This window comes from Oryctolagus cuniculus, chromosome 5, assembly GCF_964237555.1.
Source record: "Oryctolagus cuniculus chromosome 5, mOryCun1.1, whole genome shotgun sequence".
Taxonomy (NCBI): Eukaryota; Metazoa; Chordata; class Mammalia; order Lagomorpha; family Leporidae; genus Oryctolagus; species Oryctolagus cuniculus.
In genome coordinates this window covers 62,382,491-62,399,445 of record NC_091436.1, presented here as the reverse complement: position 1 = coordinate 62,399,445, position 16,955 = coordinate 62,382,491, and the positions used below count along the sequence as shown (strand labels likewise).

At 40.5% G+C, this 16,955-nt stretch overlaps 1 protein-coding gene, 1 long non-coding RNA gene and 1 pseudogene across 3 annotated transcripts in view; 1 reads left to right on the top strand and 2 right to left on the bottom strand.

Moving 5' to 3' along the window:
* The window catches only part of SESN1 (sestrin 1), a 116,586-nt gene that overhangs the window by 28,806 nt on the left and 70,825 nt on the right, over positions 1-16,955 (bottom strand). The window lies entirely within an intron of this gene.
* LOC138849623 (uncharacterized) overlaps positions 1-16,955 on the top strand; it is a 44,107-nt gene that overhangs the window by 6,727 nt on the left and 20,425 nt on the right. The gene's annotated exons all lie outside the window — the stretch shown is intronic.
* On the bottom strand, positions 7,520-12,451 carry LOC138849622 (large ribosomal subunit protein eL43-like; annotated as a pseudogene).

Below are 16,955 nucleotides of genomic sequence, written 5' to 3'. Positions count from 1 at the left end.
TCACCTTCTTTCTTTGCCTCCTGAGGTCTCTGATTCTCCAAGAGGGTATTAGGTTGTAGATCTTTAACCTGGGCACAAAGTCCAAGGCCACATCTGGAGACTACTTGCATGTTGTTTTGCATCTTACAAAGAAAAAAGACTGTCCACCGAGTTTCCCATCTACTGTCCTCCCAAATCCTCACTGTGCCTCTGTGAGCTGCTTTCCCTTTGCCCAAAGGGTATGGGTATATTCAGAGCACTGGAGTTCAACAAATAAAAATGTTTATTTTTGCTTATCACTGCTAGCTTTCTGTTTAACTAAACATACTCTCAAAACACAGAGATAATACCACTTTACAAGCTATGCTTTTTACTGAATTTAAACTTGGACAGAATTCAAGATTATTCTATTTACAGTAAGAGTGTGGTTTTCCTAATTTTTGTGATCTTATTTTTTGGCAAACAATTGAGAAATACTAAAATAGGATTTTATTTGGATGATACAAATTGGAGAAGATAATATTTGCATTTAATTTCTTAAATTCCATGAAAAGCAGAAATATCTTGAGATTGAGATGTAATGTCTGATTTAGACTTAACCTCTCACCTAAATCATATAGATTGGCAGATAGCTTGGGACTCTGTTATGCAGAATTAACTGAGGAGTCATCTAGTTGATTACCAAACTATACAAACACATACACACACAACAACAACAACAACTCAGGTTGGAAATATCTTGACTAACTAAACCCTTCGGACTGTAGTTCCTCAAATTTAAAATGAACGATAATTTTTTTTTTTTGATAGGCAGAGTGGACAGTGAGAGAGAGAGAAAGAGAGAGAGAGAAAGGTCTTCCTTTTCCATTGGTTCACCCTCCAATGGCCGCTGTGGTTGGCGCGATGTGACCAGCGCACCGTGCTGATCCAAAGCCAGGAGCCAGGTGCTTCTCCTGGTCTCCCATGTGGGTGCAGGGCCCAAGCACTTGGGCCATCCTCCACTGCACTCCCGGGCCACAGCAGAGAGCTGGACTGGAACCAGCATCCTGACCAGAGCTAGAACCCAGGGTGCTGGCGCCGCAGGCAGATGATTAGCCTAGTGAGCCACAGCGCCGGCCAAAGGATAATTTAAGTTCACAATCTTTCAAACTTTATTTTAGTTCTTATATTCTACTCTTTTATATAATTCCTGATGATGTAAGCTTTAATCTAACTAGAACTTGCATCCTCCTATACTCTGGGCTTCCTTGTACATTTTCAGCAGCTTGAAATTATACTTTATAATGAAGCATTAGATTTGAATATTCTTTTTCAAAATAGCCTGCAAATATTTAATATTAAGTCCCATGGAGACCATCAAATAGTACTAATAATTCAGCTATTGGGTTAAATAGTTTCTTCCACCATCTCTGTAAGCATCTATTAAAAGTTTTGTTGGGGCCAGTGCCCTGGCTCACTTGGTTAATCCTCTGCCTGCAGCACCGGCATCCCATATGGGCACCAGTTCTGGTCCCGGTTGCTCCTCTTCCAGTCCAGCTCTCTGCTGTGGCCCGGGAGTGCAGTGGAGGATGGCCCAAGTGCTTGAGCCCTGCACCCACATGGGAGACCAGGAGGAGGCACTTGGCTCCTGGCTTCAGATCGGTGTAGCTCCGGCCATAGTGGCCATTTGAGAGGTGAAACAACGGAAGGACGACCTTTCTCTCTGTCTCTCTCTCTCTAACTCTGTCAAATAAATAAATAAATAAGTTTTGTTAATCTATCAGTAAGCAGGAAAGGTATAGTTAGTGTGCTCTAGTTTTTTAAAAAGATTACACCTGTCTACCTCTGCATCAGTGAATCTACAGCAGTGAATGGACTGTTACAGCAGGTGGGTACTTTCCTTTGAAAGTGCCAGAAGGGGTGGGCATTTGGATAGCCATTATGATGCCATTTGGGATGCCTGTATCCCATATTAGAGTGACTGGGTTCAAGTTCAAACTCCACTCTCTATTCCAGCTTCCTGCTACTGAGCACCCAAGGGAGGCAGCAGAAGATGGCCTAGGTAGTTGGGCCCCGGCCATCTATGTGGGAGTTCCTGGTTCCTGGCTTTGGCTTGGTCCAGCCCTGATTATGGTGGGCATTTGGGGAGTCAAGCAAGGGATGATGAGAGATCTCTGTCTCTTTGCTAAATTAATAAAATTAAAAATTAAAAAACTTAAAATAGAAGTGCTGGGGGAGGCTCAGGTGTGTTCCTGAAAGAGGATAAGTCAGTGTTGTAAATGTCAAAGGAAAAGATGGCACATCTCATTACAGTTCTTTAGTGTATACTGTACAGTTTGGCACTTCTTAATTTTTACATTTATGATGAAGAATGCAAGTAGTTGTTTGATATTAGTAATTCTTTTGATGTTTTTGTTCAAGTTTCAAGATGAATTTAACTATAGATTATCTTGATTATGCAAGGTAAATAAATTTTTTTAAATTTAAAATTACTTATTATTTGTGAATCCAGACTGTTTTGATTCTGTGCATCCAAAAAATATAAAAATAAAACCATGGCTACAATCCACTGCCCTTTAATTTCAAGTTTATTTAAAATCTGAAATAACCTCTATTGTTGTCACTAATTAACCATTTTTTTAAAAATTTTTTGACAAGCAGAGTGGACAGTGAGAGAGAGAGACAGAGAGAAAGGTCTTCCTTTGCCATTGGTTCACCCTCCAATGGCCGCCCCGGCCGGTGCGCTGCGGTTGGCACATCGCACCGAACCGATGGCAGGAGCCAGGTGCTTCTCCTGGTCTCCCATGGGGTGCAGGGCCCAAGCACTTGGGCCATCCTCCACTGCACTCCCGGGCCACAGCAGAGAGCTGGCCTGGAAGAGGGGCGACCCTGCTCAGTAGCCCTGAGCAGGGCTACTGGCTCCAGCAGAATTCTGGGGGGAATCTAGTTTCAAGTTCCCATCAGTGCCAAACAGAGCCTTCAAGAAAACAAGCTGAATTTCAAACCAGTTCCCCTTCCAGCAGAGCTAAACTGTCTTGTACCTGGCTCTGCACCCAAAAGGATTATCAATCCTTGGAGGCCTTCTCAGGAAAATGTGAATAAAGTCAGTTTCAACCTTCAGTGACACACATGCCAGTATGGCCAATAAATAGCCTTTTTCCCAAATCACAAAACTTTGGCCTAATAAACAACTATTTTCACATTACATTTTAATTGAGAAAAAAATTAATGAAGTTCTTTGGATTTGTTCTCATTTACAAGTTTATTATTGATATGCAGATAAGCTTTAATTCTTATAATAAGTAGGTTTTAAAATAATGTATTTGCTCTCTACAAGTTGCATTTGCTTTATGTCCATAAATTGAACTTTCAGGTATTCAACCAGGTTTTTAAAAATTAAACCACAATACTTTAGTTTGTGCATCACCCACATAAAATTTAGACCTTAAAATCTTAAAATACTGCACACTAAATTTACAAATGGATAGATTAAAAAAAAAACTAAACTTCAAAAGATGCCAGAAAAAAATGTAGTTCAGGGGAAAGAGCAAAGCGGGATCAAAATAGCAGGATGCAGTTCAAATAGGTCACACTCAACTTTTAACTTTCCCTAAGAAGAAAAAAATAAGCTTAGCAACAGCATTCAGCCAATCACAAAGCAGACAAACAGGTAATGCCTCAACTGCTGCAGATACCAATGAGGAACAACCTCCAATTTTTTTTTTTTTTTTAATGAAACAGTGTGAGAGAAGAACACAACAAAATATAAAACAGGATATATGGTCCTAGTTTACAACTAACTGATAAAATCTCTTCATCAGCCCTTAACAATATACCAGATTATAATATTGTTGTGACAGTTTATTTCATCTTATGTCAGACAGTATATAAAGTTATCATCAAAAGGTTATAGTATTTTAGTAAAATTATAGAATTTTGTGGGAAATACTTGTCTTTGCTGTGGACAAATTCCTGCACACCCAGTTTCCAAAACCTATAGGGGAGAAAACCCAAGAGTAAAAAGCCACAGTCCAAATTAAAAAATATAAAATAGGAGCATAACTAAGCACATAAAAATACAGCCTTCAAGACAAACACAGGATCCAGCAAGCTGAACACACTGCACAGTGCGATCCTATATAATACATATCCTTCTTTGAGAGAAGCTTTTCTGAGGATTTGAAAGAGATTTTAAGGAATTACAGATTTTATTACTGTCATGTTTAGTTTAAACTTTAGTATTTGCTCAAATTGATGGAGTTTGACTTGCAATACACTCACAAAAACACTCTGAAACAATAGTCAGCAGTCTTCTACAATTTTGCTTTGGCGGCCGGCGCCGTGGCTCAACAGGCTAATCCTCCACCTAGCGGCGCCGGCACACCGGGTTCTAGTCCCGATTGGGGCGCCGGATTCTGTCCCGGTCGCCCCTCTTCCAGGCCAGCTCTCTGCTGTGGCCCGGGAGTGCAGTGGAGGATGGCCCAAGTGCTTGGGCCCTGCACCCCATGGGAGACCAGGAGAAGCACCTGGCTCCTGCCATCGGATCAGCACGGTGCGCCGGCCGCCGCGCGCCAGCCGCAGTGGCCATTGGAGGGTGAACCAAAGGCAAAAAGGAAGACCTTTCTCTCTGTCTCTCTCTCTCTCACTGTCCACTCTGCCTGTCAAAAAAAAATTTTTTTTTTGCTTTGGCTTGCCAAATTCAGTCTTCTGAAGCAATTTCCAATATTTTCTGTAGAAACCTCCAAGAACCACTTTTTGTTTTCAAGAACTCGGACAGACTTTCAAGTACTGCATTGTGGCATAGCTGGTAAAGCCACCACCTGTGATGCTTGCATCTCATCTGGGCACCAGTTCGAGTCCTTGCTGCTCCAGTTCTGATCCAGCTTCCTGCTAATGGCCTGGGAAAAGCAGTGGATGGCCCAAGTGCTTGGGCCCCTGCTACCCACATGGGAGACTCGAAAGAAGTTCCTGGCTTCTGGCTTCGGCCTGGTCCAGCCGTGACTTTTGTGGCCAGGGAATGAACCATCAGATGGAAGGTCTCTCTCTGTCTCTCCCTTTCTCTAACTCTGAATTTCAAATAAATAAGTAATTCTTAAAAAAAAAAAAATAGGGCTTAAACCATTAGCTGGTTCTAGTTCCCTAAACATATATACTTGAAGTGGATCATCTTGACTTAACATTATGTCAGTATCTCCTAAACTCACCATACACTTGCTAATAATACTTGGCTTGCTAATAATATTAAAGAATATTGTCAGTAATACACCTGTGAACATTTTCCCTCAAGGGTTTATTGAACTCTGTACACTCTTAGAGGTGCGGGAAATTCACTCCTATTTGGGGAAGAGCCCTCATTTTTATTTTTTAAGTGATTTCCTTACTTCATCCCTCCACATTATCCTCAGTTGTAACAGATAACAAAGCCACCTTGAATCAAGAAAAGAAAGTAGTTTCAGTACATCATTTGGGAAAGGGATACTCTATACCACGCTCAGGTTTTCTTTGGGCTCTTAAACTCTAATAATTTAGAACAGTATCCATCCAAATACTGCTGAATGCTTCATCAGCAGATGTCAGATCTATATATCAAAGACTGGTTAAATTCACAAACCTGTTTGTATTAAAGGAGACATCGGTCCAATTTATTCAACATTTGTTCAGCCAATGCTACTTCAGCTCTTACTATGTGCCAGACATTTTTTTTTCTTCCCAGTCTACATTCTTTGAAAGCAAGATTTGCAACTTCTTCCTTTCCTTTTTTAAGATTTATTTTATTTATTTCTAATACAGAGCAACACAGAGAGAAGGAGAGATAGAAAGTGAGATCTTCCATCTGCTAGTTCACTTCCTGAAATGGCTGCAATGGCCGGGGTTGGGCCAGGCTGAAGCCAGGAGACAGGCACTTCATCTGGGTCTCTACGTGGGTACAGGGGCCCAAGTACGTGGACCAACCTCCATTGCCTTCCCAGGGGCATTAGCAGGCAGCTGAATTGGAGGCATAGTAGCTGGGACTGAAACTGGCTCTCCAGTATGGGATGCCAGCAGTATTGTAAGCAGTGGCTTAACTTGCTGAGCCACAACTCCAGCTCCTAAGCATCTTCTTCCTTTCTCCTCCCTTTTCCTCCTCATAATTTTCCATAGTGATTCACCCACTTAAATTTTTTGCTCCCAAAGGGGCACCTGGACAGAGGAATGCTTTGAACCATAAAGACAAACAAGGATAAAGGGCTTGGAGAACAGGATTTCTTGTTATGCTGAAAATTGACTTTTTACTGCAATAGATAAATGAGTGCCAATTTACACAGAGCTCCAAAACCAATAACTCAGATTTTTATCTAAGTTTTATTCCAGAAGTAAACAGATGCTATACTTCATGGTTTCAGACATAATATTAATATAAAAGCTGAAACATGCTGTGGTTAGTAGGCATCAAGTGCTATTCAGCATTTTACACATATTTTTAACTGGTTAACTCTCCTAATAGCCTGTTAGGTATCTGCTTACTTCATTTTAGAAATGGAACACTCTAAGAGAGACAGGTTAAGTACCTAGCCCAAGGATACACAGCCAGCAAGGGGACTGTGAAAGGTTAAAACTCAAGCAGAGCTGATTCCAAAGGCATGGTCTTCTTATTAGCATTTTGTGATGTTACCCGGTAATGTTTTTGTTTCCTTTCTCACCGTTGATGTGCCAATGACTGTGTGCCCATCAGGAGAGAAGCCCAAAGACCATAAGCTCTTCTTACTATCCCCTCTGACCTTCACCCACCTAACTGCTCACCCACCTTCTGTGACCACTCTCATCATTACTCCTGTTCCAGAAAATCTGGACAGGCCCCTCACCAAGCCCACTATCAAAATTAAAAATGTTCCAGCACGTCTCTTCATATCCCTTTGCCTTGGCTACTGCCCTTTTCAGGCCTGTGAATCCTACTCCAATTTCCTTTATTTCATTTACCGACTTGTGGATTCTCTGAACCTTTACCCATTGCTCTGACCCTTGAAGGCATTCCTTTTTTAAAGTTTCACAAAAGAGGGGCTGACACTGTGGTGCAGCTGGTTAAGGCCCCGGCCTGCAGTGCCAGCATCTCACATAGGTGCTAGTTTGAGTCCTGGCTGTTCCACTTCCAATCCAGCTCCCTGTTAATGTGCCTAGGAAAGTAGCAGAGGATGTCCCAGGTCCTTGGGGTACTGCACCCACATGGGAGACCCAAAGGAGGCTCCTGTCTCCTGCTTTTGGGTCAACTCAGCTCTGGCCATTGCAGCCGTTTAAGGTATAACTAGCAGATGGAAGACCTCTCTCTCTCTCTCCCTCCGTAACTCTGTCTTTCAAATAAACAAAATAAATCTTTTTTTAAAAAAAAGTTTCACTAAAGATACAGTATTATAACTTCCTTTAAAAGTTTTCCAAAATTTTACCTTCTGCACAAAAGCTGGTGAATCAGAAGTATCTTCCACCACTCGACACTTTACCATGCTAGTACTATCTCTGAACCTCCAAAATATAAACCATCCACTCTGCTTTATTATTTGTGGATGTGCCTATGTTGTGTGCATTGCCAGGGTACAACCACAAATATCTGTAAGTTCCTTCTATGTTAAGTACATTCTGTTTCAGATACAAGGATCTGGAAAAGCATATTTGTGGATGTATGTTCATCTTGCTTCTAAATTATAACTACAGCATACCACAGAAAAACAGGTAAAGGCTTTGCACATGGGACACTATTAAGAAAGCAACATGTTTGAATCTAACAAAGAAAAAAGTAAAGCTTTTTAGCACAAAATATAATATTTTGTGTAAAAGAAAAAATGAAAACATAAATAAACTGGCAAATAATCATTCAAAAAATTTAACTAATTTTTTTATTTGAGCAGCAGAGAGACAGGCAGACATAGTCAGCCAGCCAAAGAGTGCCAACCTGCTGGTTCCCTCTCCAAACACCCACAATGGACAGAGTAGGATAGACTGAAGCTGGGAGCTGAAACCTCAACCCAGGATTCTCATGTGAGTAGCAGATACTTAAGCTATCACTTGCTACTTCTCAGATGTGCATTAGCAGGAAGCCGGAATCAGAAGTAGAGCTGGGACTTGAACCCAGGTATTGTTACACAGGGTGTGGACATTCCAACTAGCATCTTAACTGCTAGTCCAAATGGCGATCCTGAAATAATCACTATTAAAGTACTTTTATATGCTTAAATGTAAGAAAACTGTCGGCTTTCCTTAGTGACTAAATGTAGTAATGTCTACTCAAAAAAAATGATAGGGGCAGTTGTTTGGCCTAGTGGTTAAGACACAGATTAAGATGCCGACATCTCATACTGGAATACCTGGGGTTTGATTCCTAGCTCTGGTTACCAATTCCAGCTTTCTGCTAATGTGCACTCTGAGTAGCAGCAGGTGATATCTCAAGTAACTGGGTCACTGCCATATACATGGGAGACCTGGATTGAGTTCCCAGCTTTGCCCCAGATGTTTTGGGCATTTGGGGAGTGAGCCAGTGAATGGGAGCTCTCCCTCTGTTTATCTGTTTTTCTGTCTCTGAAATAAACAAAAATATGGACAGAATTCAGAGTGATTTTTTTGGTATAATTAAACCCAATGATGACACATACAGACCCTGTGAAATGTTTTCCTGCACATTTGAAAACTAGTAATTTTAACCAAAATAGCCACTGACTATTGACATAGCAACATTGCACTATATCTGAATTGGCTTTTTTGACAATCTTATAAACTGATGCTAGGATAGGTCAAAACAAAACAAAAACAACAAAAACCAAAAACAAGGGAGAGTGAGAGACACAAAATAGAAGCCCCAAAGCTAATATGCCTAAGTGTGTGTACTGTGCTCAGAGGAAGCCTGGCTTGCCTCTCTTCAAGACAACCTTTTTACTTGGTAGAAAATTATAACAAGCTTGCATATATGGTTTCTCAGTCCACAGTAATTTAGAAGGGAATAGGGACTACCGTTAAACTAACAGCAGGGAGAAAAGGGATAGTTGACCATTTAATCACTGGAGAAGGATCAGAAAAAATGCTAGAAAGAAGAACTTGGACAGCACTGTAGAAGGAGGCCATTGGTTATAAATCGTGTCTTAAGCTTTAAGGAGCCCTGACAGCACTGTGTGCTAACATTTAGGTGTTTTTTTTTTTTTAAAGATTTATTTATTTATTTGAGAGTCAGAGTTACATAGAGAGAGGAGAGGCAGAGAGAGCGAGAGAGGTCTTCCATCACTGATTCACTCCCCAATTGGCCACAATGGCCGGAGCTGTGCTGATCCAAAGCCAAGAGCCAGAAACTTCTTCCAGGTCTCCCATGTGGGTGCAGGGGCCCAGGGACTTGGGCCATCTTCTACTGCCTTCCCAGGCCATAACAGAGAGCTGGATCAAAAATGGAACAGCCGGGACTAGAACCAGCACCCATATGGGATGCCGGCACTTTAGACCAGGGCATTAACCTGCTGCACCATAGCGCCAGCCCCCACATTTAGGATTTAAAAACTGATCTCCACACATGATTCCTATTCATAGCATGAAACACCCAGAAATATGTTACAAGAGATATCATTTAAAATGGCTGAACTGGTAAAGTAATAGAAATCCTGAGAAGCCACAAAATGACTGAAAGGAGAAGGTAAGCAAGGAGGCTGGCAGCCAGGGGTCCCCAGTAACTTTGGACAGCAGCATTGGCCATAAACCAGAGAACCCATCATGAAGCTGAACTCTCAGGGATTAAATGTTTCATGAAAGCAATAACTGGGAAAAACACCCCATCTTACAAATGAATGGAGAAAATCTGCCTGCTTCCACTGTTATTCTTGTTGGGAAGGGATCCTCCTGAAGTATTCAAAAACCTAAGATGAGTCACACATGAGGAGTTGGAGGCTAAATTAACTACTTTGTCTTAAAATAAAAACAAAGCAAGGATTTACTGAATCAGTTAAGGCCTTTAGGCTCCAGCCAGAAATTCTCTTCGAAGAAGACAAAATTCCAATGAATATAAGCTTATAATCATGAAACATACTATGTAACAAGGCACTATTGGTGAGGGTGAGAAGAAAACAATTCATTCCTCTAATAATTGCAAATATTAGAATTAGTAGATACAGAATACCAGTTCAATGTGTTTTAAAATTTTTAAAAATGAACAAGAGAATACCAAAAAATAATCAGAGTTGAAAATGAATCAGGGCTGGCATTGTGACATAGTGGGTTAAGCCACTGCCTGTGATGCTGGCATCCCATATGGGCACTGGTTCAAGTTCCAGCTGCTCCACTTCTGGTCCAGCTCCCTGCTAATGCACCTGGGAAAGCAGTGGAGGATGGCCACGTGCATGAGCCCCTAACACCCACATGGGAGACCCAGAGGAAGTTCCTGTCCCCTGGCTTTGGCCTGGCCCAGTCCTGGCTGTGTGGCCATTTGGGGAGTTAATCAGTGGATGGAATGTCTCTCTCTGTCTTTCCTTCTCCCTCTGTAAATCTGCCTTTCAAATAAATAAAATCCTTAAAAAAAAAGAAAATGAATCAAATACAGTTTTTATAATAATTGCAACTTAGAATTCAATTGATAAGCAGTATATTCAGCATAGATGAAGAAAAAATTACTAGTAAAACAGAAAGTAAATCTGAAGAAAAAATCCAGAATGTAGCACGTGAAGCACAGAAGTGGAAAATTTGAGTCAGAAAATAAAAGATATGATAAAGTAGAAAGTCTAATAGAAATATAATTGAAAGGAGAAATCAGAAGAAATGCACTAAAAGTAATATTCTGAGATGGTGGTTGAGAACTATCCATAAAAATGCCAATTCTTATTTTTTCAAGATTTACAAATGCAATTCACATACAGCAAAATGGAAAAAATCTCAAGAAAGAGGAAAGATCTTAAAGTCCACAAAAGAGAAAAGCCACATTCCTCACAAAGGAAAAAATAAACTGACATAGGGCTGGCATTGTGGCATAGCACATTAAGCTGCCATCTGCAATGCTGGCATTCCCTATATGTGCCAGTTAGAGTCCCAGCCGCCGAAGGCAGGAGCCAGGTGCTTCTCCTGGTCTCCCATGGGGTGCAGGGCTCAAGGACTTGGGCCATCCTCCACTGCACTCCCGGGCCACAGCAGAGAGCTGGCCTGGAAGAGGAGCAACTGGGACTAGAACCCGGTGTGCCAGCGCCGCAGGTGGAGGATTAGCCTAGTGAGCTGTGGCGTCAGCCTTAATTGCTCTAAATCTTCACCAACACTTGGCATGGTCAATTTAAAAAGTTTTAGTCAATATAATGGGTCTTCTAGGGTGGGTGGTAGGGATTCATTTACTTGAGCCATTACCTGCTGCTTTCTTGGGAGCATATTAGAAGGAAGCTGGAAATGGAAGCAGAGCTAGGGCTCAAACCCAGGCACTCCTATATGGGATGTGGTCATCCCAAGCAGTGCCTTGACCACTGTGCCAACTGCTTGCCCCTGCCCATTTTTTTCTGTTGGTTAGCTGTCTGTTCAATGGATTATAAGTGTTCTTTGCATATTCTGAATATGAGCACTTTTTTTTGTTTTAATTTCTTTTTTTGCTGTGTGATTTTTTTGGACTTTTTAAAAATACAAATACTTTGATATATGTGTTGCAAATATTTTCTTACAGTCTGTGGCTTTTCATTTTCCTAATGGCATCTTTTGACGATCACAAGTTTTTAGCTTTGATATGGTCCTATTTATCCATGTTTTCCTTAAAGTCTCATGATTACTGTGTTCCATCTAAGAAAGCTTTGCCTACTTCAAAGTTGGAAATAGTTTTCCTCTGTTTTTTTTTCTTAAAGTTTTATAGCTTTAGCTTTTAATTTAATAGACCATATAAATTTTACTACATCTAAAGACCAAATTGCTAAAGTATTTCTCTCTAGGGAATGGGATTACAGGTGGATGGCATTCTCTTTGTTCAATCTATGAGAAGTGACTATCTTCCTACCATAATTTTGAAAAATCCTAGAGTACACTTAGCTTTTTGGGGGTAGAGGAAAGAATAGGAGGGAAAATGACAGCTATAACAGGGCTATTTTTATTTTTTCTTGCTCTAGGGATCATGTTTGACCTTAAGCCCTTCTGGCACATTTGCATGTATGCATGTGAAATGAAGTACATTCTGATGATTTTTTTTTAATATAAATTAACCCATTTATTATAGGCTGCTGATGTCTCATATGGCACCTCTACTGGTCCTTCAATTCTTTCAGTCTTCTGATCGCAGACTTCACTGTGATGGCAGAAGTGGTGTTATATGTCCAGGCACCACCAGCCACTGTTTTCATGCAGGAGCCACAGTGCCAGATCCCCACGGCTCGTCTCTTCATCTTGGTTTTGCCGCAGAAGGAGCAAGTGTACTTGGCATGCTGGCTGATCTCAATCTTCTTCACCATTTTCCGGAGGGAGGCGCCTTAGCGGTCCCGTATTTACCCATGATCCCAACCTTCTTGGTGTGTTTCGCCATAGCGCTGCCACCTAGGTCCAAGCCCAGAGACTCTGATGATTTTCTATTACATTAAGTTCATGAAGCAAAAAAGTAGTCTTCCAGACTAGAGCAGTCAAATACTGGAGCGAGACAGGGCTAAATGAAATGGATCTACTTCTAGGAACCTTGGGTCCCGAAAAAATAATCTGTTAAGAGCAGTATTAGTTGATGTCATACAGAAAACTTGGCAGCATATATCACAGTGGCAAAGAATCCTCCACTTAATGTTCATTTGGTAAGTCTAAACTTCTTACTACTCAGTGTCCTCTCTTGGTATATAAGATGATTTCAGGATACTTGTCTGTCCTCTGCTGAAGGACATTATTGTCCGTGGAAGATTTGAAATAATGGAAGCAGTAAGTGGGGGACTACATGAGCAAGAATGGTTACATATTATAAGGAATTTCAGAAAGCTCTGATTCCTAATCATTACAGAGTTCTCTGTGTCCTAAAAAGACTTTTCCTGGCCACTGATGACTATGGACACTGATGACTATTAGGACCAATGAAAACCATCATTTAAAACACAATAACTAAACCAAAAAGTTGGTCTCCTGATTAAATGCACTTGCTTCATGCCAATTGTGTTACTCAGAAAAATTCTTATAAGAAATAGGGATGATTCTATTAAATCATTTTCTTGAGTGTGAATTATTGCTTAAGATACTGTGAATACTGAATATATAATGTGGCTATCTTCCTACACTGCCCCCTCCCAACCACTTCTTCCTCCCAATAACAAGCAGATTTGTCTGTGTGTCTTCTCAAGTGAGAAAAGAAATGTTCAAATTATTTTCCTATATAAATTTGTATCGAATTAAAGTCTATTTTGCTGAACTGCTTCAAATTCTCACTGAGGTTCTTAGATATAGGAAGACTGACAAAAGTTCTTAAGATATTTAGGTAAGCAGCCCTCAGACTGCTAGAAATCTCCCTGTCCCTCCAAATAAAGGTGACCAGCAAAAATGAAATGGCAATTTCACTTGCCCATAGCTTTTCCAGATAGTTGAGTCCTAGAGACCTGTGTTTGTTTTCTCTGCATCTCCACTGACAAACAATAGCATGAGCAAGAACCCTTAGTTCTGAAACACTCAGAATCGGAGCCTTAGTCCATGACCAGAAAGCCATTGCTAGGACTCCCTGACTTGGTCTAAGGACAGAAATGACAATCAAGAATAAGAAGAATGCATCTAGGAGAAGCAAGAATATTAGAAAAATTTCTTAGAACTGTGAAGGCCCATAAAGACATGACATGATCAATGCTCCATGCCCAGAGCACTGACGTCAAGGTACAGGTTGCTAATAATAATTTCCTTCCTATGCATGCAGAGTATGGCAGGGGAGAAAGACAGTGGGAGATTTCTCCATGTGCCAATAGATGAGGCACCAGCACTTCTTTTTCATGTCTCAAAATATTCTATTCTCAGCTGCCTAAAATTATTTCAGCTATAAGTTGGAAGATAGGGTGGGAATAGGTGAAACAGAGGAAGAATAAAAATAACCAGGACCTGAGTTAGAGAGGACTGAGTCACAAAGGGAAAAAAAAAGTCCAGAATTCTCAAGATCTTAAGATCTTGAAAGGAACCATAAAATCTCGTGTTAATTAATGAATATGGTTCTTCCTAAGAATTGTGGAGCAAAATATAAAATGTATACAGGGTTTTGCGGCCCATAAGTTAATTTCACATGGAGTGACTTGTACACTTTCAAACAACCCTGTGAGATGGATCTCTCTATTCCTGTCTCGCCCAAGAAGGAACCTGTCATACAGCTGAGCAGGGGCAGATGCAGGTCTGGTGCTTCAAATCCTGTGCCCGTTCCTTCCCACGACTCAAACGCAGTGTCAGAGCAGCTGTTAGGGAGCTTACAATCCAGCTAATTACAAGAGACTCAATCAGAGAACAGCTCTAGGCAAGGGGTGATTCTGTGTTAAATTACTCATACGTGCTGTATACTGCAAATATCCTGTAATGTCTTAAAAAGATGGGTTGAGGGGAACCCACACAGGGGAGAGAAACATCTGAATGAACTCAAAAGAGGCAGTGAGGAGGCTGCCTTGGTTCTGGCAGGGGGTGTGAGTTATCAGGTGCATGTTGGGAACCAGGGTCAGTTTTGGGGAGCCTAGAAAGCCAGTCAAAGAAATTGGACATGGCAAGGGGCAGTAAAAGAGCCACAGAAGACTTCTGAGCAGTGGGATGAAGTAATGAGAGCAGTGACCATGCCTGGTGGGCTCAGGGCAAAGGAACTCTGCACTTCGGTGGAGAACACAGAGAGACCCACTACCCTCCTTTGCCTTCAGCCTGCACACTCCACAGCCCACCCACTGGAATCATTCCTGGACTTGTTCAAGGACTCTTCCCTTAGACAACACATGCTGCCTCTCTAATCCCAGCCCACTCCTCAATTTCAGCCTAAAGTTAGAAGTCACTGCCTTGGAGAATCTTTCTGTGACTCCTCCCCCTCCCTGGTTAAAGTCCTGCCCTCTGTAAATTTCTCCTGTGATAGCATCACCTCTGGACTCTGTAATTACCATGGGGCTGGTCAGTCTCCATTATTAGACAGAAAGTTCCAAGGGTAGGAAACAGCTCAGCATTTCCAGTATTGAATTCATTTGTACATAATGGGTTAAATCAAAGTTAGTAAAAAGGAGTATATGATCAGGAAACAGATTCAAAGGTTAACTTCCCCCATGATAATATATGCAATGAGAAGATACACATACAGGCATGCCAAAATAATGGGGAATACTAATTGCAAGATGGCTTCAGTCTCAGTGAAGTGGACATTCCAAGCCTTCTTTTGTCTGCTCAAGCCCCTTACTGTAAAGGAAGATCAGATCAAAGTCAGCATCAAAGTAGGAAAAAGATAACCTTTATAATCATTGCCTGAGAACAACAGGCTCTTTTTTTCACACATTTTAGTTAAAGGGGCAAAAATATTCAACAAATTTCATTTAACAAATATCTAGAGAGCATAGTGCTTTGTAAGAGCCCACACAAGGCATTTCAGAGTATACAAAAATGAATCACAATTCCAGCTCTAAGGAACTTTACAATACACTAAAGAAGCAACTAAGGTAGAGTTACTTTAAAGATATAACCAGTGCTATGTATTCTGAGGCAGGGGATAAAGTCAAAGGATCATAAAACTTAACTGTTTAAAGCAGGGATACAAAGTGATTGAACTATGGTTTTAGAAGATTGGGATAATTTCTTTAGGATGGTCTGAATCATAGGGAGAAGCTAAAGGCAGGTACATTGTAAACTGAAGACAGTGTGGTGGTCTGGGGAAGAGGTAACGGGGGCATAAACCATAGTGATATGGTGGAAATAGAATGAAGGAGATACTAGATTTCAAAAGGTAGATTCTTAAAAATTATTACAAGCACTAATTATATTTCCTATGAAATGTTTTGCTTCTTTCCACTTTATGCCTAAATATGTATATAAGGCAAAGTGTTACTGACAAAGGTGGTTTTGATGGAGATGTTTATGAAAAGGGTTACTGAGGGTATTTTCACTTGAACTTGTTCACTTGTGGACACATACCTCCAGCTATTTTTATTCCTTAATGTCCCTCTGTAATTATCTTCAGGAATTAAGGCAGTACAGAGAAGTAGAAAGAATCTGAACTTAAAATGAGAAAATCTGGATTCTGAGACCCTGCATGTTATTTTATCTCCTCATATCTTAGATTTGTCATTTGTCAATGGGAGTGGTTCTAAGAACACAATTTGACAGCACAACCATAGCTGGAAACAAGAAAGCTACTCCATGACAGTCCCAAAATTTTGGCACCTTCCTATTATCAAGTTGCCATCTGAACTGGGGAAATATTTATAATAAATCAAGAACAAGCATTTTTGAAACATTTCTTCTCATAATTGATTACAGCTGTGTTTGTTTAGCAATAAGATGGCAATCATGTTATTAACTATTTATAAAGAAATAGAAATGAAGAACAGTGGCTAAAAGTATTGTCATTAGAATATAACAATCTGAGTTCCAAGGATAAATCCAATCTCTCAGACTTAATGTTGTCACCTATAGAATGGGAATGATAAATTCAGGGGGCTTAGAGTGCTACAGGAATACACGGGTAACAGTGAGGGGTCAGTGAATGTGCTGTGAGAGCTCCATGATAAAAGCTGTTGAGCCAATGCACTGTCTTACTTGGAAAGTAAATCAAACACCTGTTTAGTGTGGCATTTGTGAAATACCCATAATTTGCCCCTTGTGTGTTTTGGGCTTGAAATAACAAAGATTCTAGGAATTGATGTACTTTCTAAAATTTGGTATTTATAATGATATTCATTACTTTTCCTAATTATGTGTATTTATTAAATATCTGTAAATAATTTAGTGTTAAGTACAACCTAGTCTGATTTCAAATACTATACCCATAATGGAACCTATATTTTAAAAAGTAATGTTGAATATTTTCTCTAATTTAAGAGTCCTCTGGCTAGCTTTTATTATTGATGTATTTCCAAGAAAAT